Genomic DNA, 20,466 nt, shown 5'->3' with positions numbered 1-20,466 from the left:
ATCAAATACCAGACTCCCTGTGTAATCTATGTAAAACTATGAAAATTCATTTGGCTGTTACTAGTGCAACGACGGGGGAAACATGACTCCTGCGTTTATGAAAATTAACATATAATTTGTCTCAAATAAATTGTTCAGAAGGTGATGATAATTGTAATATTAATGTTAAGCTAAAGTTTAGGGACTCTACAAATTACCAATCTCGTTTTACGCATCCCATTTTAAAGCCATATCGGTTCAGATATGTAGCTTTAAATCATTACTTAACACCTGAGAGTAGTATGAGGACCATGTCATGTTCGTGTGTATGTGATCAGCATTAATACTACCACACTGCTAGTTAACGTTACCTGATCTGTCATCAGTACCGAGCCTAGTGTTTAAGTCTATATGACGTTATAACCATTTGTACAGGTAAATATGTTAAAGAGGTGATTTCCGTAATAAATCATTAAGGTGAAAGACCATGTTCTAACATCCCGTACACATAACGGTTGTGTTTAACCTTAGTATTAATGATGGAAATACAGATATACAGGGTGATCCTGTCACTAGTGGGGCTATTATGGGGGTTACTGTTAGTGTTCCCCGGGGGTGGGGACGGATTAAGTGACTGGACCAGGGACAGGTTTTACTGGCGATGGCGACTCACAGGTCCATGGTACGGCCAACATTTCCGGGTTGCCGCATTTAACGTGAAATCGTTCGGCAGGGTCTAAGATGAAGAAACCAGAAGTTGCTAACATCTTAAAACAGGTAATTACTTGAAATTGGAAATATTTGCTCTTCCTAGAAAATCTGTTAAGTCTGATCAATACATTATAATTGTTATATAGTAGTAGTGTATAACATTTCTAGTACATGTACATGTACTTTACTTCACTAGTTATTGTTCTTAATAGATGTTTTAACACTAGTTCTCAGCCTACTTGTTAAGTTACATATTCTGTGTGAAATATTTTATGTATATTAATCTATTGTTTTATTTTCTGTGAATTGGTGTTTCATTTGATAACTTATATAATATATAATTATATTCTTTGTCAGTTATGAAATATATGAGCACAGTTGTCATAATAGTGACCTAGTTAATTACCTACTGATTAGAAGACCGACTTCTTCCTGTCTCCACAGATCGTTCTGGAATATGACCTCATTCTCATACAGGAGATCAGAGATTCCCGAGGGAGTGCTCTTAATAAACTACACAAAAGTATCAATAAGTAAGTGGAATTTTGAAAATATTCTGCAGAATACGATTATCAACGGTGATAAAAAGTCAATATTTTGAGAAAAAAAAAACGAAATAAAATGACAAAGTAAAAATTTTCAAAACGTTTAGAAGTAGTCAATCATCATTAATAATTGAATAAAAAGGGAATATTCAAAAACGTAGGTCATTGTTGTAAAATCTAAAAAAAATATGCGAGCACTAAGCAGGTTTTTAAAAATAGAAATGCATTGTATTTCAAACTGTCGAGACGATGAGTTTTCTATCATAACTATACAGATATGAGCAGGTCAGTGTCCCAAATAATCAAATAACCACATTTTAACTTATTCTCCCTTGAAAATTTATAATGAACTATTCCATGCTTTAAATAGAAGAGCTCAGATGTGTCTCCAGCAGGGGTGAATGAATTAAACACGAGAAAGTACTACTGAATAATAAATGATAGTGTAATGGTGACATGTAAACCAATTTCTTTTGCGTGCGATTTCCTTCAATTCGCGAAAGTTAATTTCCGCAAATTTATATCTAAACTATTCATATTGAAAGGAATTTCCAATTGAGTTTTAAATCCGCGAATATTTGTTTAATCATTCCGAACTTGTTTTATAATGCAAATCGCGAAATTTAGTGGCCGCGAAAGAGAGTTGGTTTATAGTACAAATTGGGTGCTTGGCTACATTTCTACAGTTCCGAGACGTCAGTTGTTTCGAGGATAATTGCAAACGGTTTTATGTGTGATGGAATTAAGAAATATCTTATATGGAATATAATGAACATGACCTTTCTGAACCGTTTTCTGGCTTTGTCTTTCACCAGAACGATACCATATGGTCTTGTGAAAAGCAAGCGCGTTGGACGATCATCATATAAAGAACAATATGCCTTTTTCTACAGGTAAGATTTGTCCGATTGGTCTTATGAATAACCACAGTGAAAAGTTCAATTTATCTACCACCAGAGATTTAAATAATATACCCTCTAAATCTTTGCTACCACCAGATGTAAAATCATCCTTTTAGAGGAACTTTAAGATAAGTCATCAAATTTTCGTTAACTAATATTAGGTAGCTATCAAATCTATATTTCTCTCCGAAATTGTTTCCGATAGGTCACTTTGCCAAGCAAATATTGAAAATATGCCTAGGTAAAACCTTACTCCGAACAGGAGTTTGTTCCATAATCTATACCTTCTAACTAGAGTCATTAATCATCCTTTGTCCGTTTGTGTATATTACAGTTATCCCCCGTTCGAGCGGGTGAGGCATCAATAAATGTGATGTCATTTTTTTTTAACAAAATTTTTTTTTTTCTTTTTGTGACGCAAAACTTCACGTCGTTTTCACAGAAAAGTATGGACGTTACACTCGCAAAACACAACGCCGTCACACTTAAACACCAACTACAGCACAGATAAGAATAGAAACGTACATTGCTGTTTCCGATTTTGCAGACCCGACAAATCTGGACTGTTGTAAATGATATTACCTAATACCCCACGACCCTGATAATAGTGTTCGAGAGGGATCCATTTAGGGGTACTTCTCCAAACCAAGAACATATCACAGACTCAGGTTAACGTGATTGCCCCAACTATATCTAGGTTCTAATGTATAAAACAGACTCAGGTAACAAGTTGCCAACTATATCTAGGTCTAATGTATAAAATAGACTCAGGTAACAAGATGCCAAATATATCTAGGTCTAATATAAAATAGACTCAGGTAACAAGATGCAACTATATCTAGGTCTATGTATAAAACAGACTCAGGTAACAAGATGCCAACTATATCTAGGTCTAATGTATAAAATAGACTCAGGTAACAAGATGCCAACTATACCTAGGTCTAATGTATAAAATAGACTCAGGTAACAAGATGCCAACTATATCTAGGTCTAATGTATAAAATAGACTCAGGTAACAAGATGTCAACTATATCTAGGTCTAATGTATAAAATAGACTCAGGTAACAAGATGCCAAACTATATCTAGGTCTAATGTATGGGACAAGGAAGTAATTCCACCCGTGTGGACAAAAACATCAAAATTGTCAAATTTTCATGGCGATCTGCCCCTTTATCAAGACATACAAAACGAACACGATTACATAATAGGATACGAAGAGTAATGCGGGACAAGGTAGACAAACATTAAACTATATAGCACAATGGAGCGCAATATACCCGTCGGCAAGTGGAAGCCGAATGCCGGATCTACAGAAATGTATCCATGCTGTTCGGCAGAACGCTAAAATATGAGCGATGACTGGAAAGCGTGCCACGTGTGACGTCAAATAAGTGGCGAAATTGATTTATAGTGCTCATTAGTATAAGATGCAAATTTAGTCGCCTATCTCCTTGGTGTTTTGGCAAGGAAGCAAAGTCCCAAATTTAGTCGCCTTTTGCTGGGCAGCATATGTAAAGGATCAAAAACGCGTAGAACAGAACGGGAAAATGCTGGAAGTAGGGATAATTAATTGAAAAGCAAGTGAACAATTGATGTCAATTGGTATATTTAACGTTCGTTAATGCCTTTGGGATAGCGGGTCTGTAGATTGGTAATCCAGAATCGCTCTCTCGATCGACGCTTGGTTTGTGTCCAGTGGGAACAGTGCTCAATTGCAATCACCTGCATGTCTTTCCAATTATGGATGGGCAAGTTGAAATGTCTGGCAACCGGATAGGCAGGTTTGTTCTGTTTGATAGACCAGCGGTGATTGTTTATTCTGACGTTGAGTGGACCACCGGTTTCCCCAACGTATTGCATTGTGCATTTCCTACACGAGAGGAGGTAGATGACATTGCTGGATTTGCACGTCAGGTTCTGTCGGATGTTGTATGCTCTGTTGTTGATAGCACATTCAAATGTATAAAATAGACTCCGGTAACAAGATGTCAACTATATCTAGGTCTAATGTATAAAATAGACTCAGGTAACAAGATGTCAACTATATCTAGGTCTAATGTATAAAATAGACTCAGGTAACAAGATGTCAACTATATCTAGGTCTAATGTATAAAACAGACTCAGGTAACAAGATGTCAACTATATCTAGGTCTAATGTATAAAATAGACTCAGGTAACAAGATGTCAACTATATCTAGGTCTAATGTATACACTAGACTCAGGTAACAAGATGTCAACTATATCTAGGTCTAATGTATAAAACAGACTCAGGTAACAAGATGTAAACTATATCTAGGTCTAATGTATAAAATAGACTCAGGTAACAAGATGTCAACTATATCTAGGTCTAATGTATAAAATAGACTCAGGTAACAAGATGTCAACTATATCTAGGTCTAATGTATAAAATAGACTCAGGTAACAAGATGTCAACTATATCTAGGTCTAATGTATAAAATAGACTCAGGTAACAAGATGTAAACTCTATCTAGGTCTAATGTATAAAATAGACTCAGGTAACAAGATGTCAACTATATCTAGGTCTAATGTATAAAATAGACTCAGGTAACAAGATGTCAACTATATCTAGGTCTAATGTATAAAATAGACTCAGGTAACAAGATGTCAACTATATCTAGGTCTAATGTATAAAATAGACTCAGGTAACAAGATGTCAACTATATCTAGGTCTAATGTATACACTAGACTCAGGTAACAAGATGTCAACTATATCTAGGTCTAATGTATAAAACAGACTCAGGTAACAAGATGTCAACTATATCTAGGTCTAATGTATAAAATAGACTCAGGTAACACGATGCCAACTATATCTAGGTCTAATGTATAAAACAGACTCATGTAACAAGATGTCAACTATATCTAGGTCTAATGTATAAAACAGACTCAGGTAACAAGATGCCAACTATATCTAGGTCTAATGTATAAAATAGACTCAGGTAACAAGATGTCAACTATATCTAGGTCTAATGTATAAAATAGACTCAGGTAACAAGATGTCAACTATATTTAGGTCTAATGTATAAAATAGACTCAGGTAACACGATGCAACTATATCTAGGTCTAATGTATAAAACAGACTCCGGTAACAAGATGTCAACTATATCTAGGTCTAATGTATAAAATAAACGCAGGTAACAAGATGCCAACTATATCTAGGTCTAATGTATAAAATAGACTCAGGTACAAGATGTCAACTATATCTAGGTCTAATGTATAAAATAGACTCAGGTAACAAGATGTCAACTATATCTAGGTCTAATGTATAAAACAGACTCAGGTAACAAGATGTCAACTATATCTAGGTCTAATGTATAAAATAGACTCAGGTAACAAGATGTCAACTATATCTAGGTCTAATGTATAAAATAGACTCAGGTAACGAGATGTCAACTATATCTAGGTCTAATGTATACACTAGACTCAGGTAACGAGATGCCAACTATATCTAGGTCTAATGTATAAAATCACTAGACTCAGGTAACGAGATGTCCAACTATATCTAGGTCTAATGTATAAAATAGACTCAGGTAACAAGATGTCAACTATATCTAGGTCTAATGTATAAAATAGACTCAGGTAACAAGATGTCAACTATATCTAGGTCTAATGTATAAAACAGACTCAGGTAACAAGATGTCAACTATATCTAGGTCTAATGTATAAAACAGACTCAGGTAACAAAATGCCAACTACTATCTAGGTCTAATGTTTAAAACAGACTTAGGTAACAAGATGTCAACTATATCTAGGTCTAATGTATAAAACAGACTCAGGTAACAAGATGTCAACTATATCTAGGTCTAATGTATAAAACAGACTCAGGTAACAAGATGTCAACTATATCTAGGTCTAATGTATAAAATAGACTCAGGTAACAAGATGTCAACTATATCTTGGTCTAATGTATAAAATAGACTCAGGTAAACAAGATGTAAACTATATCTAGGTCTAATGTATAAAACAGACTCCAGGTAACAAGATGTCAACTATATCTAGGTCTAATGTATAAAATAGACTCAGGTAACAAGATGTCAACTATATCTAGGTCTAATGTATAAAATAGACTCAGGTAACAAGATGTAAACTATATCTAGGTCTAATGTATAAAATAGACTCAGGTAACAAGATGTCAACTATATCTAGGTCTAATGTATAAAATAGACTCAGGTAACACGATGCCAACTATATCTAGGTCTAATGTATAAAATAGACTCAGGTAACAAGATGTCAACTATATCTAGGTCTAATGTATAAAATAGACTCAGGTAACAAGATGTCAACTATATCTAGGTCTAATGTATAAAATAGACTCAGGTTACAAGATGTCAACTATATCTAGGTCTAATGTATACAATAGACTCAGGTAACAAGATGTCAAACTATATCTAGGTCTAATGTATAAAAACAGACTCAGGTAACAAGATGTCAACTATATCTAGGTCTAATGTATAAAAATAGACTCAGGTAAACAAGATGCCAACTATATCTAGGTCTAATGTATAAAATAGACTCAGGTAACAAGATGTCAACTATATCTAGGTCTAATGTATAAAACAGACTCAGGTAACAGGATGCCAACTATATCTAGGTCTAATGTATAAAATAAACTCAGGTAACAAGATGACAACTGTATCTAGGTCTAATGTATAAAACAGACTCAGGTAACAAGATGTCAACTATATATTTAGGTCTAATGTATAAAATAGACTCAGGTAACACGATGCCAAACTATATCTAGGTCTAATGTATAAAACAGACTCTAGGTAACAAGATGTCAAACTATATCTAGGTCTAATGTATAAAATAAACTCAGGTAACAAGATGCCAACTATATCTAGGTCTAATGTATAAAAATAGACTCAGGTACAAGATGTCAACTATATCTAGGTCTAATGTATACACTAGACTCAGGTAACAAGATGCCCAACTATATCTAGGTCTAATGTATAAAACAGACTCAGGTAACAAGATGTCAACTATATCTAGGTCTAATGTATAAAACAGACTCAGGTAACAAGATGTCAACTATATCTAGGTCTAATGTATAAAATAGACTCAGGTAACAAGATGTCAACTATATCTAGGTCTAATGTATAAAAACTAGACTCAGGTAACGAGATGCCAACTATATCTAGGTCTAATGTATAAACTAGACTCAGGTAACGAGATGTCAACTATATCTAGGTCTAATGTATGAAATAGACTCAGGTAACAAGATGGTCAACTATATCTAGGTCTAATGTATAAAATAAACGCAGGTAACAAGATGTCAACTATATCTAGGTCTAATGTATAAAACAGACTCAGGTAACAAGATGTCAACTATATCTAGGTATAATGTATAAAAACAGACTCCATGGTAACAAATGCCAACTATATCTAGGTCTAATGTATAAAACAGACTCAGGTAACAAGATGTCAACTATATCTAGGTCTAATGGATAAACTAGACTCAGGTAACAAGATGTCAACTATATCTAGGTCTAATGTATTTAAAATAGACTCAGGTAACAAGATGTCAACTATATCTAGGTCTAATGTATAAAACTAGACTGAGGTAACAAGATGTCAACTATATCTTGGTCTAATGTATAAAACTAGACTCAGGTAACAAGATGTAAACTATATCTAGGTCTAATGTATAAAACAGACTCAGGTAACAAGATGTCAACTATATCTAGGTCTAATGTATAAAATAGACTAGGTAACATCGATGTCCAACTATATCTAGGTAATGTATTACACTAGACTCGAGGTAACAAGATGTAAACTATATCTAGGTCTAATGTATAAAATAGACTCAGGTAACAAGATGTCAACTATATCTAGGTCTAATGTATAAAACAGACTCAGGTAACAAGATGTAAACTATATCTAGGTCTAATGTATAAAACAGACTCAGGTAACAAGATGTAAACTATATCTAGGTCTAATGTATAAAACAGACCCAGGTAACAAGATGTCAACTATATCTAGGTCTAATGTATAAAACAGACCCAGGTAACAAGATGTAAACTATATCTAGGTCTAATGTATACAACAGACTCAGGTAACAAGATGTCAACTATATCTAGGTCTAATGTATAAAACAGACTCAGGTAACAAGATGTCAACTATATATCTATAAAAATTAGGTCTAATGTACACTAGACTCAGGTAACAAGATGTCAACTATATCTAGGTCTATGTAAAACAAATAAACAATACTCAGGGTAACAAGATGTCAACTATATCTAGGTCTAATGTATAAAAACAGACTCAGGTAACAAGATGTCAACTATATCTAGGTCTAATGTATAAAATACAGACTCAGGTAACAAGATGTCAACTATATCTAGGTCTAATGTATAAAACAGACTCAGGTAACGAGATGTCAACTATATCTAGGTCTAATGTATACACTAGACTCAGGTAACGAGATGCCAAACTATATCTAGGTCTAATGTATGAATACTAGACTCAGGTAACAAGATGTCAACTATATCTAGGTCTAATGTATAAAATAACGCAGGTAACAAGATGTCAACTATATCTAGGTCTAATGTATAAAACAGACTCAGGTAACAAGATGTCAACTATATCTTGGTCTAATGTATAAAACAGACCCAGGTAACAAAATGCCAACTACTATCTAGGTCTAATGTTTAAAAACAGACTCAGGTAACAAGATGTCAACTATATCTAGGTCTAATGGATAAACTAGACTCAGGTAACAAGATGTCAACTATATCTAGGTCTAATGTATAAATAAAATAGACCCCCTCAGGTAACAAGATGTCAACTATATCTAGGTCTAATGTATAAAACAGACTGAGGTAACAAGATGTCAACTATATCTTAGGTCTAATGTATAAACTAGACTCAGGTAAACAAGATGTAAACTATATCTAGGTCTAATGTATAAAACAGACCCAGGTAACAAGATGTCAACTATATCTAGGTCTAATGTATAAAATAGACTCAGGTAACACGATGCCAACTATATCTAGGTCTAATGTATAAACTAGACTCAGGTAACAAGATGTAAACTATATCTAGGTCTAATGTATAAAACAACCCAGGTAACACAAGATGTCAACTATATCTAGGTCTAATGTATAAAATAGACTCAGGTAACACGATGCCAAACTATATCTAGGTCTAATGTATACACTAGACTCAGGTAACGAGATGTAAACTATATCTAGGTCTAATGTATAAAACAGACCAGGGTACAAGATGTAAACTATATCTAGGTCTAATGTATAAACAAGACCATGGTAACAAGATGTAAACTATATCTAGGTCTAATGTATACACTAGACTCAGGTAACAAGATGTCAAAACTATATCTAGGTCTATTGTATAAAACAGACTCAGGTAACAAGATGTCAACTATATCTAGGTTAGCAACTATTACCTAGGTCTAATGTAATAAAAACAGACTGAGGTAACAAGATGTCAACCTATATCTAGGTCTATGTATAAAACAGACTGAGGTAACAAGATGTCAACTATATCTAGGTCTAATGTATAAAAACAGACTCAGGTAACAAGATGTCAACTATATCTAGGTTAATGTATAAAAACGAGACTCAGGTAACAAGATGTCAACTATATCTAGGTCTAATGTATAAAATAGACTCAGGTAACAAGATGTCAACTATATCTATCTAGGTCTAATGTATAAAACAGACTCAGGTAACAAGATGTCAACTATATCTAGGTCTAATGTATAAAACAGACTCAGGTAACAAGATGTCAACTATATCTAGGTCTAATGTATAAAATAGACTCAGGTAACACGATGTCCAACTATATCTAGGTCTAATGTATAAACTAGACTCAGGTAACAAGATGTCAACTATATCTATTAGTCTAAGTATAAAATAGGAATAGGTGAATGGATATCAAATCTAGACTCAGGTAAAAAGATGGCAAAAGATAACTATATCTAGGTCTAATGTATTAAACTAGACTCAGGTAAATATAGATGTCATAACTATATCTAGGTCTAAGGTTATAAACAGACTTAGGCAAGACAAGATGTCAACTATATCTAGGTCTAATGTATAAAACAGACTCAGGTAACAAGATGTCAACTATATCTAGGTCTAATGTATAAAATACAGACTCAGGTAACAAGATGTCAAACTATATCTAGGTCTAATGTATAACAATAGACTCAGCACTCATATGTAACAAGATGTCAACTATATCTAGGTCTAATGTATAAAACAGGACTAGACTCAGGTAACAAGATGTCAACTATATCTAGGTCTAATGTATAAAATAGACTCAGGTAACAAGATGTCAAAACTATATCTAGGTCTAATGTATAAAATAGACTCAGGTAACAAGATGTCAACTATATCTAGGTCTAATGTATAAAACTAGACTCATGGTAACAAGGTAACTAGGGTCTAATGGTAAACTATATGTAAACTATAGGTCTAATGTATAAAATAGACTCTAGGTAACAAGATGTCAACTATATCTAGGTCTAATGTATAAAACAGACTCAGGTAACAAGATATAAACTATATCTAGACAGAATGTATAAAATAGACTCAGGTATCAAGATGTCAACTATATCTAGGTCTAATGTATAAAATAGACTCAGGTAACAAGATGTCAACTATATCTTGATCTAATGTATAAAATAGACACAGGTAACAAGATGTAAACTATATCTAGGTCTAATATGTATAAAATAGACTCAGGTAACACAGATGTCAACTATAAAGTAGGTCTAATGTATAAAATAGACTCAGGTAACACGATGCCAACTATATCTTGATCTAATGTATAAAATAGACTCAGGTAACAAGATGGTACAAACTATATCTTAGGTCTAATGTATAAAATAGACTCAGGTAACACGATGCCAACTATATCTAGGTCTAATGTATAAAATAGACTCAGGTAACAAGATGTCAACTATATCTAGGTCTAATGTATAAAATAGACTCAGGTAACAAGATACAAACTATATCTTGATCTAATGTATAAAATAGACTCAGGTAACAAGATGTCAACTAAATCTTGATCTAATGTATAACAAATAGACTCAGGTAACAAGATGTCAACTATATCTAGGTCTAATGTATACACTAGAACTCAGGTAACAAGATGTAAACTATATCTAGGTCTAATGTATAAAATAGACTCAGGTAACACGATGCCAACTATATCTTGATCTAATGTATAAAATAGACTCTCAAGGTAACTAAGAATGTAGTAACAATATATTCTAGGTCTAATGTATAAAATAGACTCAGGTAACACGATGCCAACTATATCTAGGTCTAAATGTATAAAATAGACTCAGGTAAACAAGATGTCAACTATATCTAGGTCTAATGTATAAAATAGACTCAGGTAACAAGATGTCAACTAAATCTTGATCTAATGTATAAAATAGACTCAGGTAACAAGATGTCAAACTATATCTAGGTCTAATGTATATAAAATAGAACTCAGGTAACAAGATGTCAACTAAATCTTGATCTAATGTATAAAATAGACTAGGTAACAAGATGTAATGTCTATAAAATAGACTCAGGTAACAAGATGTCAACTATATCTAGGTCTAATGTATAAAATAGACTCAGGTAACAAGATGTAAACTATATCTTGATCTAATGTATAAAATAGACTCAGGTAACAAGATGTAAACTATATCTAGTCTAATGTATAAATAGACTCAGGTAACACGATGCCAACTATATCTAGGTCTCAATGTATAAAATAGACTCAGGTAACAAGATGTCAACTATATCTAGGTCTAATGTATAAAATAGACTCAGGTAACAAGATACAAACTATATCTTGATCTAATGTTATAAAAATAGACCCAGGTAACAAGATGTCAACTAAATCTTGATCTAATGTATAAAATAGACTCAGGTAACAAGATGTCAACTATATCTAGGTCTAATGTATACACTAGACTCAGGTAACAAGATGTCAACTATATCTAGGTCTAATGTATAAAATAGACTCAGGTAACAAGATGTAAACTATATCTAGGTCTAATGTATAAAATAGACTCAGGTAACGAGATGTAAAACTATATCTAGGTCTAATGTATAAAACAGACCCAGGGTACAAGATGTAAACTATATCTAGGTCTAATGTATAAAATAGACTCAGGTAACACGATGCCAACTATATCTAGGTCTAATGTATAAAATAGACTCAGGTAACACGATGCCAACTATATCTAGGTCTAATGTATACACTAGACTCAGGTAACGAGATGTAAACTATATCCTAGGTCTAATGTATAAAACAGACCCAGGGTACAAGATGTAAACTATATCTAGGTCTAATGTATAAAACAGACCCAGGTAACAAGATGTAAACTATATCTAGGTCTAATGTATACACTAGACTCAGGTAACAAGATGTCAACTATATCTAGGTCTAAATGTATAAAACAGACTCAGGTAACAAGATGTCAACTATATCTAGGTCTAGCCAACTATATCTAGGTCTAATGTATAAAACAGACTCAGGTAACAAGATGCCAACTACTATCTAGGTCTAATGTATAAAACAGACTCAGGCAACAAGATGTCAACTATATCTAGGTCTAATGTATAAAATAGACTCAGGTAACGAGATGTCAACTATATCTAGGTCTAATGTATACACTAGACTCAGGTAACAAGATGTAAACTCTATCTAGGTCTAATCAGACTCAGGTATATCTAGTAATGTAAAACAGAACTCAGGTAACGAGATGCCAACTATAATCTAGGTCTAATGTATAAACTAGACTCAGGTAACAAGAGATGTCAACTATATCTAGGTCTAATGTATAAAATAGACTCAGGTAACAAGATGTCAACTATATCTAGGTCTAATGTATAAAAACAGACTCAGGTAACAAGATGTCAACTATATCTAGGTCTAATGTATAAAACAGACTCAGGTAACAAGATGTCAACTATATCTAGGTCTAATGTATAAAAACAGACTGTAACAGGTAACAATCTAAATGGATCAACTATATCTAGGTCTAATGTATAAAACAGACTCAGGTAACAAGATGTCAACTATATCTAGGTCTAATGTTTATAAACAGACTCAGGTAACAAGATGTCAACTATATCTAGGTCTAATGTATAAACTAGACTCAGGTAACAAGATGTCAACTATATCTAGGTCTAATGTATAAAACAGGACTCAGGTAACAAGATGTCAACTATATCTAGGTCTAATGTATAAAATAGACTCAGGTAACAAGATGCCAACTATATCTAGGTCTAATGTATAAAATAGACTCAGGTAACAAGATGTAACTATATCTAGGTCTAATGTATAAAACAGACTCAGGTAACAAGATGTCAACTATATCTAGGTCTAATGTATAAAATAGACTCAGGTAACAAGATGTCCAACTATATCTAGGTCTAATGTATAAAACCTAGACTCAGGTAACAAGATGTCAACTATATCTAGGTCTAATGTATAAAACAGACTCAGGTAACAAGATGTAAACTATATCTAGGTCTAATGTATAAAACAGACTCAGGTAACAAGATGTTAACTATATCTAGGTCTAATGTATAAAAAGACTCAGGTAACAAGATGTAAACTATATCTAGGTCTAATGTATAAACAGACTCAGGTAACAAGATGTCAACTATATCTAGGTCTAATGTATAAAAAACTAGACTCAGGTAACAAGATGTCAACTATATCTAGGTCTAATGTATAAAACAGACTCAGGTAACAAGATGTCAACTACTAAAAGTATATATAGGTCTAATGTATAAAACAGACTCAGGTAACAAGATGTCAACTATATCTAGGTCTAATGTATAAAACAGACTCAGGTAACAAGATGTCAACTATATCTAGGTCTAATGTATAAAATAGACTCAGGTAACAAGATGTCAACTATATCTAGGTCTAATGTATAAAACAGACTCAGGTAACAAGATGCCAACTATATCTAGGTCTAATGTATAAAATGAGACTCAGGTAACAAGATGTCAACTATATCTAGATATAAGACTCAGGTAACACGATGTCAACTACTATCTAGGTCTAAATGTATAAAAACAGACTCATGTAACAAGATGTCAACTAGATCTAGGTCTAATGTATAAAAACAGACTCAGGTAACAAGATGCCAACTATATCTAGGTCTAATGTATAAAAACAGACTCAGGTAACAAGATGTCAACTATATCTAGGTCTAATGTATAAAATAGACTCAGGTAACACGATGCCAACTATATCTAGGTCTAATGTATAAAACAGACTCAGGTAACAAGATGTCAACTATATCTAGGTCTAATGTATAAAATAGACTCAGGTAACAAGATGTAAACTATATCTAGGTCTAATGTATAAAATAGACTCAGGTAACAAGATGTCAACTATATCTAGGTCTAATGTATAAAATAGACTCAGGTAACAAGATGTCAACTATATCTAGGTCTAATGTATAAAATAGACTCAGGTAACAAGATGTCAACTATATCTAGGTCTAATGTATAAAATAGCTCAGGTAACAAGATGTAAACTATATCTAGGTCTAATGTATAAAATAGACTCAGGTAACAAGATGTAACTATATCTAGGTCTAATGTATAAAACAGACTCAGGTAACAAGATGTAAACTATATATCTAGGTCTAATGTATAAAATAGACTCAGGTAACAAGATGTCAACTATATCTAGGTCTAATGTATAAAATAGACTCAGGTAACAAGATGTCAACTATATCTAGGTCTAATGTATAAAATAGACTCAGGTAACAAGATGTCAACTATATCTAGGTCTAATGTATAAAATAGACTCAGGTAACAAGATGTCAACTATATCTAGGTCTAATGTATAAAACAGACTCAGGTAACAAGATGTCAACTATATCTAGGTCTAATGTATAAAATAGACTCAGGTAACAAGATGTCAACTATATCTAGGTCTAATGTATAAAATAGACTCAGGTAACAAGATGTCAACTATATCTAGGTCTAATGTATAAAATAGACTCAGGTAACAAGATGTAAACTATATCTAGGTCTAATGTATAAAATAGACTCAGGTAACAAGATGTCAACTATATCTAGGTCTAATGTATACACTAGACTCAGGTAACAAGATGTCAACTATATCTAGGTCTAATGTATAAAACAGACTCAGGTAACAAGATGTCAACTATATCTAGGTCTAATGTATAAAATAGACTCAGGTAACAAGATGTCAACTATATCTAGGTCTAATGTATAAAATAGACTCAGGTAACAAGATGTAAACTATATCTAGGTCTAATGTATAAAATAGACTCAGGTAACAAGATGTCAACTATATCTAGGTCTAATGTATAAAACAGACTCAGGTAACGAGATGCCAACTATATCTAGGTCTAATGTATAAAATAGACTCAGGTAACAAGATGTCAACTATATCTAGATCTAATGTATAAAATAGACTCAGGTAACAAGATGTCAACTATATCTAGGTCTAATGTATAAAATAGACTCAGGTAACAAGATGTCAACTATATCTAGGTCTAATGTATAAAATAGACTCAGGTAACGAGATGCCAACTATATCTAGGTCTAATGTATAAAATGATAAGTTTAGGCTATATAAGTACTATTTTATATTGTGGTCATATGGCGGTATATGTGGTAATCATATAGTTGAGGCAAAAGAAAAATGGTTATATTGATATTCAGAACAAATTCACCGGGTGTAGGCGGTACCGCTGGGAAATAGCTTGTACGAGGAGGAGGGGGGAGTGTTGTTTTCACGAGAGGGCGCTATTTTACACAATTTTAGGAGTGTTCGGTTATGATTTGGGATTTTTCCTTGGTTAGAGATAAATTGTTATAGATAACATGTGCGCCACGGAACATAATAGTTATCCCTGAGCATTTCCCAGTAATTATTTCCATAAAAGACCTGGTAATTTTCACGGCAAGTCCAGAAACATTTGAGTTGACAGTGATCGGGGAATTATCTCATTTTATAACGGAAAAATCCGCAGAATTTCAGCTTGTGCTGACAAACGTTAATGTACTTTTTGGAATTATGGGCATCGTATATAATCATCATTTTCCCGTGGTACCGCCTACACCCGGTGAAAGTAAACCGTGTATAAATATCCATTTTTAATCATTTGTCGCATTTATCCACGTTTACATGATTTACTATACACATTTAAATCAATGATTGCAAGATTGTGCAGATAATGATTGGTTTTACACACCAATACCCATGTTATTGCTGAACCATTATAGCTACAAACAGTGTGTAGATTTTTTTTTACATCGCTACGGTTTGATAAATGTAAATTCATGCAGCTTAAATATGAAAAGAAGCTCAATTTTGCAGTTACATGTTAAGTTTGCCCGCAATTGACTGTTGTGGTTGATTTGATGTAGGTGCAGCGTTTGCAGTAATTGGTATCCATGCCAAGCCGTCCAGTGCTGTAACAGAGATCAAACATCTGTACGATGTGTACAGAGATCTAGTCAGAAGATGGAATGTATCAGTAAGTTATCACAAGTACTTTAATTGCATATTTCATCCTCGATATTGCAGTGGTCACTAACCCTGCCGTTATATCCACCTGTGGAATATTTCATAAAACTGAAGGCAGTTCAGGAGAACAAAATCAATTGAGCAATCACAGGTCTGTAAAGACTTCCTTTGAAGTTAGTCCGAATGATTCTGACTATCTATCCGCTTTGTATATACTGACGTGGGCGGATGATAGTCAGAAGTCCGTGCTCTTTCAAAACGCCAAAAGTCAGCGACCCTCACCAGGGTCGCTAGTTTTTCAATGTTTTCTCTTTTCAGGTTTCATGTGATTTTTTGACAATTGCATAGTTCGATAGAAAAATTATTTTTACACTACCTTCCATATCAATTATATGTGTAAACGACTGTTAACAAATGCATTTCCTCCAGTTTCTTCGGACTTCGTCATTTTCAGCACGTTGTTTGTATATGGCTGTCAAAACCAATCTCGCGAGAATTTGAGTGACGTCAGAAAATGAAGGTTAAATATGCGTTGATGAAAATGATATCCCTTGACTTCCGGCTAGATTTTAATCACGTGATAACTTCAACCAATATGGACGATCTAGCCGGGAAATTTGAGAAGTCTCAAAGAAATACCACAAGTTGCACGCTGAGAGATATAATTTACTTTTTTCAACATGTCAAGGTAGTGTAAAAATAATTTTTCTATCGAACTATGCAATTGTCAAAAAATCACATGAAACCTGAAAAGAGAAAACATTGAAAAACTAGCGACCCTGGTGAGGGTCGCTGACTTTGGCGTTTTGAAAGAACACGGACTTCTGACTATCATCCGCCCACGTCAGTATATAAAAAGCGGATAGATAGTCAGAATCATTCGGACTACTTTGAAGTATACAGACAGCGATGTCAAAATTCAAAGCCTTCAATTATTTTGCTGGTACATTAAAGGAACAAATTGCCTTCTAATCTGTCGCTGCACACATCTAGCGTCCAGCAGTGGATATAACGAGTGTTAGTAACTCCTGGAGTTTCGAGGATGCATACTTCTTTGTATTATGTTTAATCCATGCATAATAACTTAACCAACACTAACATGACAAAACAACAATTTCCTTAATTCCAAAGAACTATCAAACTTTCAGTAAACCAGTTTGTTTTCGAGTTGATTTGATTTCGAAAGCTCTGACTTATTGAGAAATGCATGCTGTTATTAATGTTCAAAGTCACGGCGTTTTATGTTCGAAATTTCAAATTTGATTGCGAAATTAAATCACACGCAAAAAGATGTTGGTTTGCAGTGTGCGTTTTAATTTTCAAATCGTTATTAAAACCAACTATTTCAAATATTGATCAAGTTTGTCCATACCTTATTAATCATTTCTATAGCATGTTTTATCAAAACTGTTGGGTTTTATAGATTTTACTAAAGAAAGAAAAATAAATCCTAACAATTGTTTACCTGTTTTAGCGCATATTAGATATTTACATTAAAATATAACACGTAAAATCAAAAATCGCAATTGGCCCTATCATACTTGACGTATTTTTGTTTGCTTGATTAAAAATTAACGTCCAATTAACAGCCAGGGTCATGTAAGGATGACCTCCCATGCATGCAGTGTAGTGCCGGTGTATGTTCTAGAAAGCTGCGGTATATACGTGCCCCAGCTCCAAAGTTAAGGACAATAATCCCAAAATCATATCATTATAACATGCCTTATCCAGACTGTTGACCTTGTACATAACCTTTTTACTGCGCACCATAGACTACGGAAACTTTTAACTCTCCAGTGTCCCATTTACACAAAATTGTATTTTTTCGCTATTTCCTTACGTTCTGTCTATTGTATTTCCCTTTTTAGAACGTCATGATAATCGGGGATTTTAATGCAGACTGTTCCTACGCGAGTATTGCACAGTTGCGGGAACTACCGATTTACATGACAGGCCTCTTCCGGTGGCTGATCAACAATGATGCTGATACAACAACCTCCAACAACACGAATTGTGCTTACGACAGGTAATAAAGGGCACCGTCCAATGATGGCGGCTGGTAGATAGTGGTGGGTTACAAGTATTATATAGGATGCTATCTATGATATGGGTGTCATGACATATAAAGCACGACATTCATGATACAGCTGATGCCCTTTTACTGAAATTCATAACACAAAAGACCCAAATCAATTCGAAATGTTTTATTGCTTTCATAATATACATTTATGTATTAGCACAACTCGGATCATTCTAAGTTATATTATGGTCCTAGACTTCGAGTGGACAAACTGACGCTGTACCGCATGATCACTACATCACGTGTAAGTTTAATATTGAGTTATCAAAGTGAAATTCACATATTCTGATCCGGAACACTTAAGACCAGTTTTGTAAACTTTCCCTCTCGCAGACTTCTGTACACTGGACGACGTCTAGCATACGCCATTCTGCCTTGGACTGCTGAACCTTATCTCTTTGACAAAAGCTACGGATTGACCAGCGACCAGGTAAAACCTCTACATGTGTGTCTGACCTAGAACTTACTGCTCGGGTACACTATTTATCCTTTGAATAGTAGAAAAATACGTTCTTAATTCAGAAGGAGCGATATATCGATCAACTAGACCTAGTCCGCTAAACCTGTCTTTATGATTAAGCTTTTTTTTTAATTTGCAAAAGAGTTTGTTTTTTTTATTTGAAAAAATAATAAGAAATAGATAAATATAGACATGTTTAGCGGACTAAGCTCAAGGCCAACCCAATGACTAATACTTGCGTTATGTATATGATTTATACGCTTTTTATCAATGAACAGCAAATGTACTGATTAAACTTTTGCAATTGTCTCTTGTTTTACCATTTTAAGAACCTTTTCATATAATTGTCTTGTTTTATCTGGAAAAACACTTTATCATTCAGGAGTTTTAAACGCCTTTCAAAGACATAGAAATCATTTTCTATGTTTAATATATTCTTTTTACAATAAAATGTGTTTTAAAAGCTGTACCAATGCAATGTTCGATTGGGCCTAAATGACCCTGCCTGTCGATAGGCCGTTGAATACAAACACAAATTAAAATTATGATTTTTGAAGTGACCGTGTTAATATTTCATTAGATATTTGATGCATGGTATACAAACATATGTAAATGGGTGTACATTGCGACTGTCCAATTTATCATTTGGCCTCGAATTCATTGCTACCACTCGGCAAGGTTAATTCCTTTTTACTAGAGTAATGATAGAATATTACTCAATTCAACAACTGTGTGTTACCTTTTTGTAACGTTTAATGGTTGTCTTCTTTGTATTACAGACAAAAGCCGTGAGTGATCACTATCCGGTCCATGTGGATTTGATGTTTTGATACAATGTCTAAAACAAGTTGTGTAACATGAATGATGAAATCTGTCAAGTTACTTAATTAGTAAATTGATTATTGAATGTAACTTTCACCATTTATTTAATAAAACTGATTTTTCTTATAACTGTACTTCAAATAATTGCTGCGTCAAATTGGAAACGAAGCGAAGCGAAACCAATCTCAATCTTTAGAACAGAGAACAATTTATAAGTCAGAATACACATGCAAATAAAATTACCAAGTTCCAAATTTAATTTGCCATAAAGAAATACAAAAATATATAATATTGGCATTGCACAAAAAATAAATCGTATTTACATACTTTGCTTCCCAGATACAAGTACATACATATACATTATCAAATCAATATTTATCGATTTTTATCAGTGATGTTATTTAAGTTTACAACGAACATTCAGGCAATTCATATGCATCGACATAAGTATGACG

At 33.5% G+C, this 20,466-nt stretch overlaps 1 pseudogene; it reads left to right on the top strand.

The window, feature by feature from the left end:
* Nucleotides 1-442: 442 nt before the first annotated feature.
* LOC138305024 (deoxyribonuclease-1-like) lies at nucleotides 443-20,123 on the top strand (annotated as a pseudogene).
* The last annotated feature ends 343 nt before the right edge of the window (nucleotides 20,124-20,466 follow it).

This window comes from Argopecten irradians, chromosome 12 (assembly GCF_041381155.1).
Source record: "Argopecten irradians isolate NY chromosome 12, Ai_NY, whole genome shotgun sequence".
Lineage (NCBI taxonomy): Eukaryota > Metazoa > Mollusca > Bivalvia > Pectinida > Pectinidae > Argopecten > Argopecten irradians.
This window is presented reverse-complemented; position numbering and strand designations above follow the sequence as displayed.